Here is an 18,492-nt window from a genome sequence, read left to right as displayed (position 1 = left end):
GCCATGTTTTGGGTGAAAATGTAAGACAAAGACAGCCACATCAGGTCAGGCCAAAAGCTCATCTAGCCCAGTGTCCTTTGACAGCGCCTGTGCTCCTACCCCAGCCTAATGATTGTTTTTCTGTAATACTTGATGGTTCTAGACAGAATTACAAACATGTTCTTTTCCCATCTCTTTCTTTGCCGTTATTTAGCTTTCTGTCTTTGTCTCCAGAGAGTCTCTGTAACCTGTGTGGCAGTTTCCTCCAGGACTTAGGAAAATAAAATAATTTGTTTTCTGACACCAATCATACTAGAAGACGGTAAAGTTTTATTAAATTCAGACAATTTCAGTAAGTTCAGCACCCAAGAGAAAATGTGCAGCAATGCAGTTTGGGGTTTTTTGCCTTCAGTCTTAATTGACACTGTCAATAACTTATGCAGCAAATTAAGTTTCTTTTATCTAATTTAGGGGGCAAACTTCTCATCCGCACCTGAGTTATATCTCATATAGAAAGGTTAACTTTAGATTATTTTGACATCTCTGCCAGTTTTACAATGCACTGCTTTACTTAACGTCATATCTGGTATCCCACAGCTGCTTATTACAGGGTAATGGCATTTTTGTAATATTTTTTTGCGGAAGTGTTTATAAAATTTTGCAGAGGGAGCAAGCTAATTTTTTCCTTATTGGAACACTTGCCATGTTTGTCTCTAAAATTTTCTCTTTAGCTGGAAGAAACTAAGATCCAGTCTTTTCTCATTTATCCTCCCTGCGATGACAGCTCCGACATTACTTTTAAAATGAAATACAAAGCGCGATTCTCCTTAGCTGACACATGGAGGTCTGAGCAGCGCCAATTGTTTCCTGATGCTACCAGTTCCCTTCACGCACTCCGTTTCTCTCAGCAGGGCTCTGGAGGTAGGACAAGCGGCTGAGGACGTCATGGGAGCAGAGGAAGCGCAGGCCACAGAAAGGCAAGCAGCGAGGTGAAGCGGGGATTGCTGGTGAGAAAAGCTTTGGTGCAGGGTGCGTAACAGAGGGTGGGGAGGGAGGAGGCGAGGACTGTGAGGGGCCAGCTTCTCCCACTCACGACAATAGTGCACTCATGTGCTGCAGCTGTCCCTGTTCGAGGAAAGGAGTTAAAACCACCCTGCGCAGAGGTTTCATGCTCGTGGTTTTGGTGCTTTAGGTTTTGTGGGAGTTCAGAGGCTTAAATGAGATCTATGAGCTTAAAAAAAGGTAAGAGGTTAAAGAGAAGTAAGAGCTTGTAGATCTGGTTCTTTGTCACTCGTGCTGGAAAGCCTGCAAACCTGAGCCATGAGGCTTTGACCCCATTGGTAACTTTCTAGGTACTTCCTTTCCCCTCTTATGTTCTCCTCCTTTTCCTGCCTCCTCTGTCAGCATCACTGTCAGTGATATGGTTGTTTCCTTTCTCCCGAGTGCAACAAAGAGGTTGTGAGTAACCGAGACCTGAGGGTCAGTACGACGAGGACAGAGAACCTGTATCACAAAACCAGGACAAGAAGGAATTTCCATGGCAATTTCCTAAGTTGCTGTAGAGATTATGTTGCTATAATTTGCTGTTGAGCAAACGTGACTCTGAATTTACGAAGAAGCTTCTTGACTTGGGAAAATAAAAGCTCAAATGCTGAACAGGTCCAGGTCAGGGCTGGGAGGATGCTCCTAAATATGTACAAACACAGGCATTTTCTGCTTCCACATAATTTAGAAAATAGGTTTATTTTAAACCCTGATTTTTTGTGTCCCTTAAAAGCTGAAAGTGCATCCTCTAACAGCCAGGCCTCAAGCTAGGCTCTGCTCATTTGCTTCAGAGTTTGGTGACAGTAAAAATGAAGCTCTACAGCATTTAATATCTGAAGAAAAGGAACCAAAGTGAGTGATCTAACTTGAAGTGACATGTATACTCTAGTTTCTAGAATGCAGTGCGTGTAGATTTTGTTCTAGAATATCTTTTTACCTTTCATCCCAGTTAAATTGGTCCACGTTCAAAAAGGATGGCGGTGGTGTAAGTTATATGTTAATAAGCCTCTCTTCCCTTCCCTGTTCTTCTTTAGCAAACTATACAATATGGCAAATTTCCCCACATTAACATTGAGCGATGGTTTGCATCACGCTTATGTCACATCTGACTTGGACCCTTTAGAAATGGAAATGAGGGTTGTTTCAGGCAGCTGGTCTAAAAAGCATTCTGAGGTTTTCATTTTCGTACCATCTTTCATACATCAGATACTTGTTTAGAGGCCAGTTATTCCTAATTTGTTTCATATTTGAAGACTATTTCTATATCCTTTGTAAGCATTTTACAACAGACCTCACTGGCTCTTAATCACTAACAGATGACTGTAGTATAATACAATGAATTTGGAAAAGCTTCAGTTTATTTTGTTTTGCAACTTTTCCAGTTCTAACTTCAGCATCTTGCTGTAGTTAAAAACAAGCCCTGTTACTTGATTTTAAGTAAATTGTTTATGGCTTTTCCCCCACCCCCCATCAATAATTATGGCTTGATTTTATTCCAAATAATTAATCACAAGAACTTACTTTCTGTGTAATTAGTCTCCAAATTTTTCGCTCGATAAATCAAGCTTTGAAGAGGTGATCTAATGCATTGCAGGGCTGACCTCGGCTACGGTTAAGCATGGGAATAAAAATATGTATATTCTTTTTAGTGTGTGTCTTTTTTTCAGGGTTTGGAGGCTTCTGACTATTTTTAAATCTTTCTGGTTATGGGTAGGATTATTTTTTTCAAAAGACAAACATATATGTTCGGTGTCAGCAGTGACAGACGCCCTTCTTGCACAGCTAGTAACAGTTTTTCCAATGGATTTTATATATGTGACTCAACACAGACTCTGTTTCCTGCAGGTGTTAGTGCTCAACATGTATGATATGTTGCATTTTTTAAAAAAGGACAGGCTATGCTAAAGACAAAACGAAGTCTCTTATGTTTTGAGTGAGTGTACAATAGACAAGTTTTCTAAAAACCTGTGTATCATACGTGCCAATTGGCCTATGGGGAAGTTTGCTGTGTAGCTGTAATAGTTCCATAGGCAACTAATAGAAAAATAAACAAGGAGAGAGAAAGCAGTTGAAGCCAATAAATACTCACTGTGACATGAATTACTTTCAAGGCCTTTGACTTGGTCTCCTGTTAAACTTATGGGATTGTTTTTGACCAGAATTGTTAAAGCCAGGAAGTGAAGAAAAGTTAAAAGGACTTGAAAGCTATCACTTAAATGCAAGTTATTTGGGTCAGTACAGGAATACCACTTGACATGTAAGGGACTGTGATATCCGTGTCCATCAAGGAGGTCTAGTAACCTCTTCTGGACAAAAACCTGCAAATATTCTATCTGTTTTCATTATTTTATATATTTTTCTACTGCTTTTAAAATGCGTGCAACATCCTATAAAAGTGAAACAGTAATGAGCAGGCTTCAGAGCTCTCTTTTAACCGCTCCTGTGCTGTTGACAAACTTTTCCAGTGAACTATCCATCAAGTCTTCTGGTCTTGTTGTTTGGAGGCTCCTCCAGTTCAGAGGCGATGTTTGATGGTATAAATCATCTTTAATCTCCCGTTCTACTCTCTTTCCCTTGGTTTGAAACCAAGTGCTATTTCTTTCAATCTACTGCAGCTTTAGTGTATCAAATCAGTACCTTTTACACTGTCACACGTTGAAGTGCAGAAAAAAACTTTGTGAGCCCAGTGAAACAGAGAAGCACAGAAATTCTCAAGCATGTGAGTATTTATAGGATCCTCTTTTATTGTACTTCCCCAAATGTGAACAGTGGTTGCAGTATAAATGTGTTAGCATCAATTCTGATAACACAAAGCACGTGCAATTTGAATCCTCTCTCTTTAATGGTGGTATCGTATGTACTTGGGGAATTCAGCATGAAATTGTGCATCACTGGTCTGCATCTTCAAGTGACTACACACCACTGATTCTTTGGGGTTTTCTTGAGGGGGTATTTCATAATAGGACCGTATTTGCCTTGGGGAATAGTCACAAAGCTAAGATTTACCCCATTTACAGCTATTTTTAGTTTCTTAACCTTTATCAAGTGTACAAGACTGATGCCACACGTGTTGCGGTGCCAGCGCCTCTGGAGCCTGTCTGTCAGAAAAGGAAGCAGCTCAGTGTGTCAGTGTGAAAGGTTTGGAGGGTTTTTCTTGGTATAGACTTTGCTTGGGGGTTGCTGGGCTTGAGAAATGAGATGAGCTTTATAGCTGAATTTAGGAAATAAATAATGGAATCAGAAATGGTATTTTGCTAGAAAATTGGAATATATATGAAATGACCTAAACACAAGAAAGGTGAAAGGCCATATATTATAACAAGGGTGAGTAAATAATTGCAGATTATTATCACCGTTATTCTGACATTAAACGGAGACACAGAACATTTTGCTAACCTATTTGGATAATTTTCTTTTGATTATGGAACAGGGAAATCTTAGTTTATAGACTGGCCCCAGCAAACAAATCCCTTACATGCCCAGTGAGATATAATCATACAGAGCCAAGAATAAACACAAGCAATAAATAATGCCTATTAATAAACTGAAAACACAATTCTGCTTTGTAAAATTGTAACAAACAGATCTTGGACACATGCTCAGGCCTGTTTAAAAATAAGCAGAAATTACGTCAGCCATTTAAAGATGAAATGCTGATAGGAATACACACCTATTTGATCATTTTGTACGGCTGATGGCTGTCACAGAGGAACTCAGCTGTAAGGTTGGGCAAAGCAGTGACGTTTGGTTAGAGTCTTTCCTTCCTTTCGACAGCTCTTACAGCCATACTGCCTCTCGGGAGATGTTTGGACACTGCTCCAGATCTCCAAAAGATGGGGTCTAAAATGAAGCCTCTAAAGCACTGTTTATATTAAACTCCTCCTGGCAGATCCAGATGGATCCTTAGTCACGAACCCTTGCCCCACACACAAACTATTTTAATTTGTTTGAAGCTAACATTTACTCATAGCTAATAGCAATAAAAATCCCCTTGAAATACCGTCTTTTTTGACACTTGTTTTATAAAGATCCAATGTATGTCACTGTTAAATAACTATTGCAACAGAACAGTATTTTTTGAAGTGTTCGGTTGCACAATGTTTAAACAAGGCATGAAATATTTGCACAATAAGGGAATGACGTCTTGGTTAATTTTAAATAAGGTAGGGACAAATGAGTGAATTCTTACACTAAATTCCACAACATTGTATCACAAACCGTCTTTCTTGCAAGGTGACATGTTTGAAAGGATCCAGCAGAAGTAACAATTGAGAGGAAACACATTTTCCCTGTCTTGCTCCCTATATCCTCCTATTTGCCCTCTCCTTTGTGACCACTGTTCTCTCTGTCCGTTGCAGCGACCGTTTCCAGGGGTCTGCTCTCCCCAGGAGCCGTGGATGCTGACCTGTAAGGTCCCTGGCGCATATAATCGAAAGCCAAAACACTGGCAGAAGCACAGTTGGGGACAATCCTGCGCTGTCATTCCTGAACAGATTGTTTTAGGCAGACAGACCTAAAAGGTGATCCTAATTTTTTTTTTTTTTTAAATAATTTCTGGCGTCTCTCAGACAAAAGATGAAACACACAAAAATGTTCTTCATTGAAGGGTTCCCTTCATTAGTTAAGGATGTTATTTAGTCTGGAAAATAGGTAGAATTTATTGTTAATTCTCTGGTAAGAAGAACTCTTGTTACAGGGAGACTTTTCAGAGATTAATTGATTTATGTGTTGCATTTTGTCTTCACATACTGAATTTTGTGCTTACTTTTTTTTAAGATTTGCTCAAAGTTAAATACTGTAATCTGTATTTCTGTTAGCAGATATATTACCCAATTTTCAGCTCACGCCTATAAAATGGTGGGATGACAATTTGCAGGTCGCTTTTACTCTTCTGCAGGGTCTTCTGGAACAGATCAACCACCCTGATAGCAATAAAGGCAGATTACTCTTCAGGAGTTTCTAAAGCCATCTCACAGAACAAATCAAAAACTGTATTATGATTTTTTTACATTGCGAGGTTCATATTTGGTTATTGTAGATACTGCTTATGTGCCTTATAAAATAAATTGGAACTATATTTTTTACACTGACCATTAGATGAATACGGAATAAAATCGTTAGAGTGATTGTCTACAGTTCTTTAAGTAATTTATACATATAATATCTCCTTTATCTACTAATGAATGGTTTGTTTTCTCAGCACGTTTCTCATTGGTCAATGCAGTTTTCTTATCACTGCTCTATCTCTCGATAATCTCATTTTCTCGGTTCTGATTAGGAATAATTCCTTCTTTGTTCTTTTCTGCATCACTGTATGTTCCCAGAACTTCTGAGAAAATGATCTTTTTTTCTTGATTAGTCATACTGTTTTGACAAATACGTACTTGTTTCCTCACGTAAACGTATAAGAACAATTGTGTTTATTTCTCCACATTGCGTAGTTGGACTTAGTCAGCAGGATGATGGTGGAGTCAAAATTAAAATCTCTCTGTTAGATGTAAGGATTAAAGAAAAAAGGAAGAAAGAACATCTCTTAGAAAGCGCAGATTTCAGTGTGGCCAATGTGGTACTTTTCATGAACATTCTAGTCACTGAAACACTGTTTATACTGAAAAAATCCAAGTGACAACCGAAAGCTATGATCTCAGCGGTGGCTTTGATCCTATAGTAAGACTGACTAAAAGACTTTCAGCCGTTTAAAACAGAAGGAAAAAACAGTTTGTGAAGAACAGTGGAGGAGCACTAAACAGTAATTTTCAGCTACATTAATTCCAGTTGGAGAGACTACAAGGAGAAAGTTCTTCAACTTTCCTTGCTGTTTGAATTTAAAGTGAGCTTGTGTAATCTGGCAAACCTCCACTGCCAGGAGCTGAATGCTGCACAATGGCATCACGCTACAACGGGGAGTGAGCTGACAACTCGTGCGGTCACTTTTCGCTATGTGCCATTGTAAAAATGGGTTTTATGGATTTGGTCAAAAATGCTTGATGATCTGAAAGGTCCCTTCCAACCTAGACAATTCTATGCTGAAATAGGCATTGATGTTTAGCATTTTTCCTTTTTATTAAGAGCTTCTATGAGAAATAGAGCAAATGAAAATGGGAAATGTTTAATGTCATGTAATAGTCTAAATGGTAGTTCCAGTCTGGGAAACTAAGCATTTGGTAGATTCAAATGTTGGATATATTTTATCAGATTTTTTTTGAAATCTACACCCTGATCTCTAATTTTACACATCAGCAGACTGTTAGGTCAAAAGCTAAGAATTTTATGGATTTTTACTGATATTTTACTGGTGGGGAATGTGATATTTAATCAGTTTCCCTGGAAACAATTGGCGTATTAGTATATATAGATCAGGAGATGTTAATGCTCATCTCCAGCACAAACCAACGACTTGGTCTTGGGGTGGTTTTTTTTCTGCATATCTAGATCTAGACATAATGCCATTGAACAGTCACTGGGTTTCTCCTGCAATTTGTGGAACACATTATTTTTCACCTGGTCACCAGCCTTTCTATCTGTTTGTTATCACTAGCAAAGTGCGTCTAACCCATTAGCTAAGCTTCTCCTGACAGGATATGCAGTGTGATCTGGGAAATTATTCTGCTGTTTCACTAAATCAAATGAAATGTCAGGGATTTGGATGTGATTCCCTCCAAAGTCTTTAAGAAAATGCAATTTATGGCAGAAACCAGGTTAATATTTTATATTTTACAGATGCAAATTTGACATTTTCTGTTGGAAGATCTCTGGTTCTCCCACTGACACTAATGCATTAGCAATGAAACCTTGGGATAGGGCAAGTTCTTATCAGAAGTTTTATGCGATGCATCAAACAAAACTCTTCTCCACTTTCCTTTTATGGGGAAGTTGCTTTTTAATGTCAGATTGTGTGTACTGAATCAATGTTAGCATGAGATGTGGGGTTTGGGTTACAATGTAAAACTATGGTCAGGATGGTTTTGCTAATTTTTTTAAAGAAAAATGCATTCACAATTGTGGAATTTTATTCTTCCTGATTTCTTTGTTATTAGGTGTTATTATAATGTACTAAAGTATTTGTATCGACATCTCAGATGAAATGATTTGCTGCCAGTTTAAGAGCCTGATGCTATAACCTTCTATTATACAGGACTGGGCTTCATATCTGTAATACGTTCATGAACAAAACATATTGCCACATGGATATGAAGCAAAAATACATATATATTGACAAAAGTCTAACACATGCCATCGAAGTACTGCTGTGAATATTGTGTTTAAGATTTCCTTCCTGAATCCCTGATTGCATCCACCCTTTCCTTTTGAAGGAATTTTTAATTGAGGGTAGTATTCCATTTGTGGTCTTGTCCAAACAAACCTAGAAGATTTAAGGGAAATTATTGTGTAAAGGAAAAAGAGGGAGAACTTTTACTTTTTTGTGTGTAAGACATGACCATTGCAGTTTTCCATGCAGATAGCTCAAACCCATACTGACATTTTGTTTTGACTTTTTTTAAATAGTCCTGGCTGACCTTGCTTCCAAAGGTGAATGTGAAAAACAATAGGAAGGCAGCGAATGCTGAGCATATTTAAAGCACAATAATGGGAAATGCTGATGACCTCCCATTGCCACCGAGTCCTTTTCCTTCCCCTGGCAAAACCTATGGCTTGTACCCACCATTGCGCTACTGGCCCCTGGTTCCGTGAGCCTCTTCAATAAGGTAATTGTTATCAATATTGAAAACATATATATTCTAGTGGTAACATTTCAAGGGTACAATAAAATCTCATCACAACAGGACTAAGATAAACTTTTAAAAATTATGCATAATTTGCTGCTTATGATAGACACAGGCTAATTTTTAATAGCAGATTTCTCTCTAGCGTCTTCCAGTTAAATTTCTAATGAATGCTTGGTTAAGTACCATTAGTGCTCACTTTGAATAAAAACATTGCTGGTTGTATACTTGGATTTGTCCTCTTCACATTTTTGGGAAGCAGGAGTTTAGGTTCAAGAATTCTGCTACACGTTGGCTTCTGTACAGTAATAGATCAATTTTAATTGTAATAACTGGACTTTTGTACTGACCTGAGTTAAAGTGAAAGTGTTTTCCAAATCAACTTGATGTAGCACAGTCATGATTTAATTTGAGAAGTTGAATACAAGTTCCTTTATCACTCTGGTTTCTGTATATTCTGCTACGACATAGTCTAGAGGCTTACTTCAGAAGGTTAAACATGTATTTTTAACTGTTATAACTTTGCCACAATGCACAGATTGCAGAGAGAGATGGAGAAAAATAAAGTACTTTCATAGTAGCTAAGGATTTTCAGCAGTCAGCGCTTGGCCCTGTGTGGATTGCAAACGTGAGTTTGCACAGAGAAAGCACCGGCAAGGCAAAACGTGTTCATGGACAGAGAGGAGAAGGCAGGGGATTTTATAAAAGACTCGTGAGAGCAATGTTGTTTTGGCGAGTAATACATCACTGGAGACAGCAAAAGCTGGGAGGATGGTACTTTTAACCCACGTTTCCTCATGGGCATAAATGCAATCCCCATTTTGCACTCTGAACATTTGTCAGTACAGAAGCCTACAGATTTAATCTCGAATTACTCATGCAGAGCTCTCATTCAGCCTTCTAGGTGGAGCCCAATCTAATTATGTGGTTTTGTAGTATTAAATCGGCGAAGTGTGACCTTGTTAGAAAAAAAAAAAAAGTCTCAGTTGTGCAAGTGCCTCATTGTGAACACTGGCACTGCTGGGGGGTCTGGTTGTAGTGGCAGGGTGAATTCTCAAATCTGCACGTGTTTTACCATAACTGAGGAATTAGGAATAAAAAGGCACAAAGAAACTCGCTGCATACAAAAGTAGAAGAAAACACCTCTAGCTGGTTTTCACAAGAGATGTTACAAACTAACTTCTAGTGTAGACAGAAAGTATTTTTCTGTATGCAACTTTGCAATTATAGAGAGAACCAAAATCTAATGGAATAGATTAGTTTTTGCTGAGATCGTACAGATTTTATGATTTAGGTATTTATTTTTAATGAAATAATTTTTTCTAGCCTTCTGGAGTCTAATAAGCAACTTTGCATACTTGTAGTGAATGCAGGATTTTAGAAGGAGCAGTGTAAGTTTGACTTAGGCATAAAAACTTGTTTCTTAACAAGACACTTAAAATGGAGGGGTTTTAATATTAATATTTCACTTATGAAGGCAGCCTATTGATTGAAAGAGGAAATGCCTGGCAATTCCAGTGGAAGAGTCATAAGCACCTGCTCTTAAGTCAAACAGATTTTTGGCAGGAATGGACTAACTGCTCATGGTGAGTGTGGTAGAAAACATTTTCTTATACAAATAACGAAGATACCTGAAAACCCATGACTGTATCGTGACGTGACATCACTGAAATTAAGGAAAGTTTTAAATGAGCTAGAGAAGGTAACAGAAATCTGCTGCTATATTAAGAATATATGAGATGGTGGAAGATCAACACCAAAATCACAGACGGTGGGATGGGAATCGACTTGGGAAACCCTGTAGCCCATCTCTCACTGATTGGCTCTCCTGAGAATGAAGTTGTTTGTTTATCACGGGGAAAAAACATGGTTTTTTCAGGGTAAAAGTTATAAAAGCCTCAACTTACAATATTGTACCTGGTCTTGGCCCACAGTTCGTGTGACTCGGGTGTGGGCTGCATACGTGTGTGCGCATGTTTGTAGACATATATATATGTATATATCAGACACTACAGATATTAATTGTCAAGTCTGTAGGTAGGTATATCTGTTTATGTTCTTTGTTAGACACTGTACAATTATACCTGACAATACAATTCCTCTGTTTTGTTTGTGAGGTTTCTGCTGTGAGGATTGAGTATGAAAATGTTCTTTTCTAAAAGCTCGCTTTCAATCACAGGGTCATCAGAGAGCTTAAGAAGGGAACAAAATGTTAGATACGAAAGCAAAGGTATGATCTAACCTATTGAGATATTTATAATCCATCCTGAATACTAGCATATAATACTTTCCACTAGTTCTGTGAAGTGTTAGGAATTTTTAATTTTTTTTCCCCCTTCAGTTATATTTGCTGTGTTTCCGTCTCCCAGCAAAGTAAAGAGGGAGCATGAGTTTAGTCAGGACAGTCATGCTGACACTTTAAGAAATTCAGGTTTCCTTGATCTGTCTAATTAAATAAAAACACAGAATTGAAAAAGATGTTGGATATTTTTGCATTTTTCTGAAGTAGGCTGTGGTAGACTTTTCTCAGACTAAAACAAAGACGACCTGTTCACGAAGCCAGTGTGTGTCCAGGGTCTGAAGCAGCTTTGCAGTTTTTGATCGGAAAAGGAGTTGCAGGCATTAACTCCTTGTTTTTACCCCTGTTTTTTCTTGCTTATCCCTTAGCTGAGAGGCGATGAGAACAACCGGCAGCCCCTCAGGTGGGAGTGCAGGAGCATCCCATGAGCCCTAGGAATGAGTTGCTGTTTGGGAGCTGGACTTTTGATGAACCTTTATTGGGCTTTATGGCTTATTCTAAGGCAACAGCATCAAGAGAAAACTGTCACTTCGGGGCCAACATTTAGTGCTAACTCAGAGAAACTGCAGGATTGCTGGGGCAGATATTAATAGTAAGCATACAAAATAAATCTTGAAGGAGGAGCATATCCTAGTTTAACAATGCCTGGTTGCTAAATCTATTTGCTGAGTACTCGGTGCACACATGAATGAGAAAAGCATTGCAACAGCACAAAGATATTCTTACAAATTCAACACATCATGCTGTGTCAGCAAGATTGTTTACTGCCGGACACAGTTTCTTTTCTTACAGACCCCCCTGCCCAAACTGTGACTAAGCCAGTTGCTGCATATATTAAGATCGAGGTGGTACTGTTGTAGGCAGAAACGCGGTTGTAGGCTTCAGCAAAGGTCCCCCTCGTCCCCCAGGGAACCAATTATGACATTTGGAGCTCGTTTATTTTTCTGACTTCCTTGAAGACATGTGTTGTGAGCAGTGATTCATCCACCAGTTCTTCCCAGTCCCGTGGGACCTGTGAAAGGGTTGTTTAAAATTGCTGTGTTTCTTTTCCATTTCCTGGAAGCACTCGCTGTTTGGGGCAGGTTGCTGGGCTACATGCTGCTGCTGGATGCCTTTCACGGCCACGCTGGGGCCAGGGCTGGCTATCAAAACATTATCTCCTGGGTGTAACGTCCGTGACATTCTCTCCCTGAGAATCCCAGCCCTTCAGTTTTGTAGGAAAATTACTTTTCCTATGGGGGACACAGGGTGTGAGGCTGGCTGTGGGAAATATTCCCAGGGAATAAAGGCTGGGAATGTGCTGACAGCAGCGTTGCTCTTTCAGGTGTCAGTACAAGAAACTTATAAAAAACCTTCAGTCTTGCTTGTTGAGCAGAAAACGCAGTAAAATGGGAGCCAGTGCTAGGAAAAACTGGATTGGAAGCTGAAATGATGTTGGGACAGATAGGGATGGAGGCAGGAGGGTCCTTTATGGAAGATTCCTATAAAAAGTCACACTTGTGTTGAGGTGTTCATTACATTCATGAAAAAGCAAAGTCTAAACCCTGAGGCTGTGTTTTCTGCTAAAGCTTCTTTTCCAGACTCGTTCTTGCAGGGTTATTGTGACGAGTGCAGGGTTCCTGGCTTGCCTTTTGTTTTTCTGTGGAACAAAATAATTTTCAGCAGCAAGTAAGTAACGCTCATTTCACCTGCATCCAGGCTGTACCCGAGTGCTGTGTGTCACGTACATCTTGCCTAAAGCGTTGCTGCTGCCTGGGGATCAGTGCTCCATCCTACCCCTCACCCTGGGGATTTTTGATGCCGCAGCTCTGCCTGGGCTGATGCGCTTCCTAGTAATTACCAAATTACCAATCTGGTCGTGGTAATAACCACCAACGCCATTTGATTTTGGGACAGCTCTTCACAAGGCTTACAGCAGATAGAGATCTCAGGGTGCTGGAAATGTTTTTCACTTTGTCAGTCAAAATATTTTGGCATGTGTAATACTTTTAATAACCATAACGGATCTATTTGAGCATACTAATATACCGAGAAGAATTTGTTCGATGCTCAGCAGGAAAAGCAGAGCTGGGTGTAGTAACAGGCAGCCTTTAAAGGAAGAAAAAACTTGAAAACGTAGATTCTAGGCAGAAATTTATACAAAGATGAAGAATTATGATTGGTTTGCAGTGTGACTTTGGTACATGTGAACTGACTTTGGAAAATGAGATTTTTGACTTCTAAGAAGTGCAGATATTCAGAACACCTGACTATCAAAGTTATGTTTTTCTCAGTGTCAATAGTTGTGACATTTGTTCACTAAATCATCTAAATCTGAACAGTAAAATATCTAAATCTTATTCAGACGTTCAGGTCTAGTTCCTCAGTCACACTGAGGTGCCTTTCAGGATCCAGGACTAAATTATTGGAGAAAAATGTAATCTTTGAGAAGTATATACACGCTACTCCAGGTTGATGAATGACCAGGGACAATGCAACTTTTTATGAAATTTAATGACGTTAAAAATGTCATTGCAAAATGTTCCTTTTTTGAAAAAAACCCATATGATCCTGGCTCCTTTGTGAGGTTAGCCCCCTGTCTGCAGCTTGGCTGCAAGAGGAGAAGCAGCATGGACACTTTGTGCTTGCTGGTGCCACCCCTCCTCCACAGCATGTCCCAGAGCAGGGTTTAGATGCAAGTGTCTTGATCCACCCCTCTCACCTCCAGTGAATCTACCGACTCTCTAATTCCCTGGAATAATCAGATTTTAAGAAGTTATAAAAGCACTAATTGTTTGTTTCTTCTCTTTTTGTAGTGATGTAAACACTCCCATGCAGCACAGAAAAGCCATCCAAAATAACACAGTCGTGCTTGGAAAGACTCCGAGGGACGCATTCCCCAAAAAAATTAAGAGTCAGTTCTTGTTCACCAGTGGGTTATATGTAAATTGGGTAGCAGGGCATTTAATTGGAGATCTCGGCGCCTAAGTCTGTCCCAAAGCACTTATTGTTTAGAGTGTAACTATAAGCTGGAAGAAGTGTGATTTTATGCAGTTTGCCAAGGGAAGCAAACACTCCAGATCTTGTGCGGGGGCCAGGATGGGATGTTATTACTTGGCGTCATTCTCAAAAGCAGGACTTTTATCTGTTCCCTTTCCTGAGTTCAGTTTTCTCTTTCCATTTTACATTCCCTATAATTTTACAAAGCAGTATGCTTGGCATGTGTTGTTAGATGCTAGATATTTGAAAAAAATGTCACAGCAGTTCACTGTCTTGTTGTATTTTATTTGAACGCCTTGTGGTTGTGGATCTCATTTTAGATATGTCACATGAACTGACTGCTCAAGTTTCCTGAAAAAGTTTTGCATTTACTTTCCAGATAAGAGAAAAGAAAGAAAACTGGTTTTTTTTCCTCTTCAACTTCTTCTAAACTAAGACTTCATCTAAGGGTTACCATGCAGACACTGGGCTAGACCTGTGTGAGGAAAGCATTGGATGTGCAAGAGAACTCGGAACAGGGAGCTGGTGCTCACCCAAGTTCTGCGCAGTGTGCAGAGCCTGGGGGCAGGCAGGAAAGGAAGCTGAAGCTGTTCCTCATGGAGCACGCAGTCATTTACACATGGAGCACCTGGGACAAAGGGAATTCCATCAGCTCGGGATAGGTAAAGCCAGTACAACCCCTCCTAGGCTGATGGGGAACAGCGGGGATGTTCAAGGGACAAAGAGGAGTGCTCAGAAGTTTCCTTTTCCGTGCAGGGGACGCCGTGGTGTGAGCTCTTTGCTGAAGGTTAGCTTTCTCTTCAATCTTGGGCTCTGTTTAAAAACAGCAAACAACTTGTTATAGCTCGGAAGGGTATCTGCACGTCTGAATGGTGTGTAATCAAACCAGAGTCCACAGGAGATGGCCAAAGCCAGTTCAGTGCAGTGTGATTTGCCTTGCTCATCCAAATGAGATCATGGTTTATACATCCAGTTACGGTAATTGAAGTATTAACTTTATTGGGAATTTTGTTCCTGACGGAAGCAGGGAGAAGTAAGGTCACAGCCTTCCCACGTCAGTGGGATCAGTTTCTTCTCATGTTGCCCTAGTGCTGATGATGTAATTTCAGATTTGCAGATGTAATTTAGGATTTCCCTAAACGGAAGAAGTTAATATATAAATAAAACAAGTTGTAAGTGAAAGGTTATACAAGCATAGCATAATTTCCAATAAGAACCATCGCAGAACTTTTGCTTCAACCATTTGCTTACGCCCAAATAAGTTTATTTGCAAAGAAGTCTTTGTTCTTTTTCTCCTTTCCGAAAGCAACCACCCAGAGCTCAGGAACAAATATGCTTTGCTGCTCAGGTGGCAAACAGGTGCCACGCACAGAATGATTTTTCCCATCTGCATGAGTCAAGGAAGGACACCTCACTTGGCAGTGGGGTGAGGAGTGCGTGCCCTCTCTGCTTAGCCGCAACCCTGGATGGAGCCCGGGCAGTTCCCTAGCTCTGGATGCCATGCAGGAGGGAGGGAGAGAGGGACTACGTCTTTCCGCCAGCTGGTGCACAGGACCCTTAGGGCTAGGGCGTTTGCTTCTGCAGGCGCTCACGCCTGTCTCTAATGTGCAACAGGAGTACTGAAAAACATTAGACAGAGATATATACAATATACACATTTTACATACCGTCTATGGACATACGCATAATAATATATGCCATATATTCAAAGCATACAGTATAGACGATGAAAGGATGCATGCATGCCACTACATCACCTTCTCCACCTGTCCCTATGTTGTAGAAAGAAGGTGAGTCCTGTAGAAGAAACAAAGTGTCTTAACATAAGGTAGAATTTTCCACGCTAAGAAAGCTAGAATGACCCTTCATTGAAACTCTGGCCTAGGGATAATGTTAGCTTTAACGCGCGTTTACTCAGTATTGAGTACCTCTGTGTACAGCAATCATTATATGCCTATAGTGCCAGGAAACGTTAGTGTAATATTTCAGTTAGTCACCCGTATAACTTGTATTTATTCACTTGTCATTTATGTAGAAGAACCTGAACCTACTTGATTTTTTTTTCTAATGCTATGAATAATATTTATGAAGTTGTTTGTACTTCAAAACCACAAGGTGGTGAACTCCGAGATATAAAAATGCAAAGACTTGTAATCTCTAAGGAATGAAAGTGTGAAATCAAGTGTTGAGCAAGATGCTTCTAAAGGAAACAATATATTTTCTGAATTATATTACAAGTGATTTTCTTCCTGTGCAGAATAATTTTTCATTCACTCTTTGAAGGAAAGTAAAAAAGAAAACTGTGTTTCATCGCCCGCTCCAGCCCCTTACTTTAACAAATGCTTAAGCAGAATATCTTGTCCTTATTTTATTTTTGATCATCAGTTTGGGAAACTTTTTCCTTCCCTCTCCACGTAGATAAACTGCTAGTTTCCAATTCTTTGCCAATGAGGAAAGAATTACGCTTTTTAAAATTACTTTTTCTCCTCTTTTTTCTTCTAAATGAGAGCTTTTTGTGATTTTTTTTTCCCCATGGTATCACTTCTTGGGGTCATGAAACAGAGCAAAGCCTCGTACACTCAGAGATAAAGCTGGGTATGTGGAGAATACTCAGAATTACTGGAGTGGTACTCATTTTGCATTTGTTGGTTTATTTTATTTATCTCAATCCAGTAAGAATATTTAATATACACGGCTCAAACACAGGTACAGAATATTTCTTTTTTTAAAAAAAACCTAATAGGTGAAACCACATCACTTGTCTTGATTCTTTGCTGCTCTTTGTGGAAAATCAAGCAGGATCAGGGAATTTTGAGAATTCCTGCAGTGGATGAAATATCTACTTATGCTGTGCCACCTGCCAAAAGTATTGCAGCTAGAATAAGAATTCATGTAAACGCTGGAGCAATGGAGCAAAGGGGAAGTGACCATAAATCAGGAAGCTAAAAATCGATGGCAGGGTGTCTCCTGGAATAACAATTGCTGGATAAGAGCATGTGTAAAGTGGGGCAATGGTTATCAGGGTGTTGTCAGGAAAGAGCTGGTGCTCTGCAGCACGTTGTACCTAGATAAAAAGGACCTCAAGGAGAAGGTTGCACAGGAGAAAAGGTGTTTCAAACAAATACACTTACGGGCTAAAAGTGGAAAGCGGTTCCTCAGATCTAAGGCTTAGGAGAGATAGTGAGAAGCAAATTGCACAAAGGTGAGAGGATTCAATTGCAAGGGAAGGAGGATCAGGTGTATCAGCAAAGAAATTAATCACAAAGTTCAGCGAACAACCGTGTCACTGAATAAAGCTGTTTGCTTGGAAAGTTCTGCTCAACTCTGGGCTGCAGCCTAGAGAGAGAAAGAAAGAAAAACAACCCACCTTACCCATGTCTTGGAACCTCTCCAGAAAAGTTCAGTATCTTGAGGGCAGAGGAAATGCCTGATGAGGAACTGCTTGATGTGCATAAAATATTCAGCCTTGTAGGGGGAGAAAAAGGAGTTTGACAGGAGATCTGCTTTTGGAATACGAGTAACTGAGGGACATAAATCCAGAGCTATGTGGGGACACCATGAGGCTTTATGCTGCAGTTAGAAATGAGAGGTTCTTGTTGGGTACTTAGAATGTGTGACAGCCTGCTAGCCAAATTACGGGGTGGTAGTAATGTACATCAGTTTAAGAACAGAATGATATATGTGTGGTGAACTATGCACATTATATATCTACAGGTCTATTAAGGGCAGACTGCAAGGCCTGCAATGGAGTTGGTGGGAAAGAGTTTCTTTCTCCCATCAGTTTCTGCGTTTCTATGTGCTTTCATTCCAAAAGAATGAAAAGTCTAGCCCTGGTGACAAAGAGCGCCTTTGCACCGCTTTTACTTGGTCTTCAGCCAGAGGGAGGGAAACAAAGTCCTTGTCAAGGGTGTGAACTTCCTTCATTCCCAGGGCCGCCGCGCCAGCAAGTGGTGGTAGTGTGTCGCACCGACTGTTGAGCATTTTATTGAAAATTGAAGCTTCCTTCCGAAATTGCTGGGCTTGGTTATAAAATGCTTCATGTCCATCCCACTGAAAGAAACAGTAGAGTCTTAAAAATGTTTAAATGTTATGAGAATGCATATTTTCACTAACAGAGTATCCAGTAAATGCTTCAGTCATTTTGTACACTTTATTATTTGGCTCTAGAGACATACATGTATGCTAAGCAGCCTCTGATAAACTTATTTTTCCTTAGAAGGCTTGTTAGATATAATAGCTGTTTCCAAAGTGAAAAACACTTTGAACTCCTCCAGGTTACACTTAGGCAAGCAACAAGATGAGAGAGATGAATTAAGCTCTGGACTACACATGCAGTGCCCTCCTGCAGGATGCTTGAAATTACACAGCTCTGCTCACTCCTATCTCTGCTGGGATGCGCAGAGAAAGTGGGAAGCGATCTCTCAGAGCAATGCGATAAAGTAACCAGCAGCTGGGAAATGGGCCAGC

This window comes from Larus michahellis, chromosome 6, assembly GCF_964199755.1.
Source record: "Larus michahellis chromosome 6, bLarMic1.1, whole genome shotgun sequence".
Classification (NCBI taxonomy): domain Eukaryota; kingdom Metazoa; phylum Chordata; class Aves; order Charadriiformes; family Laridae; genus Larus; species Larus michahellis.
This window is presented reverse-complemented; position numbering follows the sequence as displayed.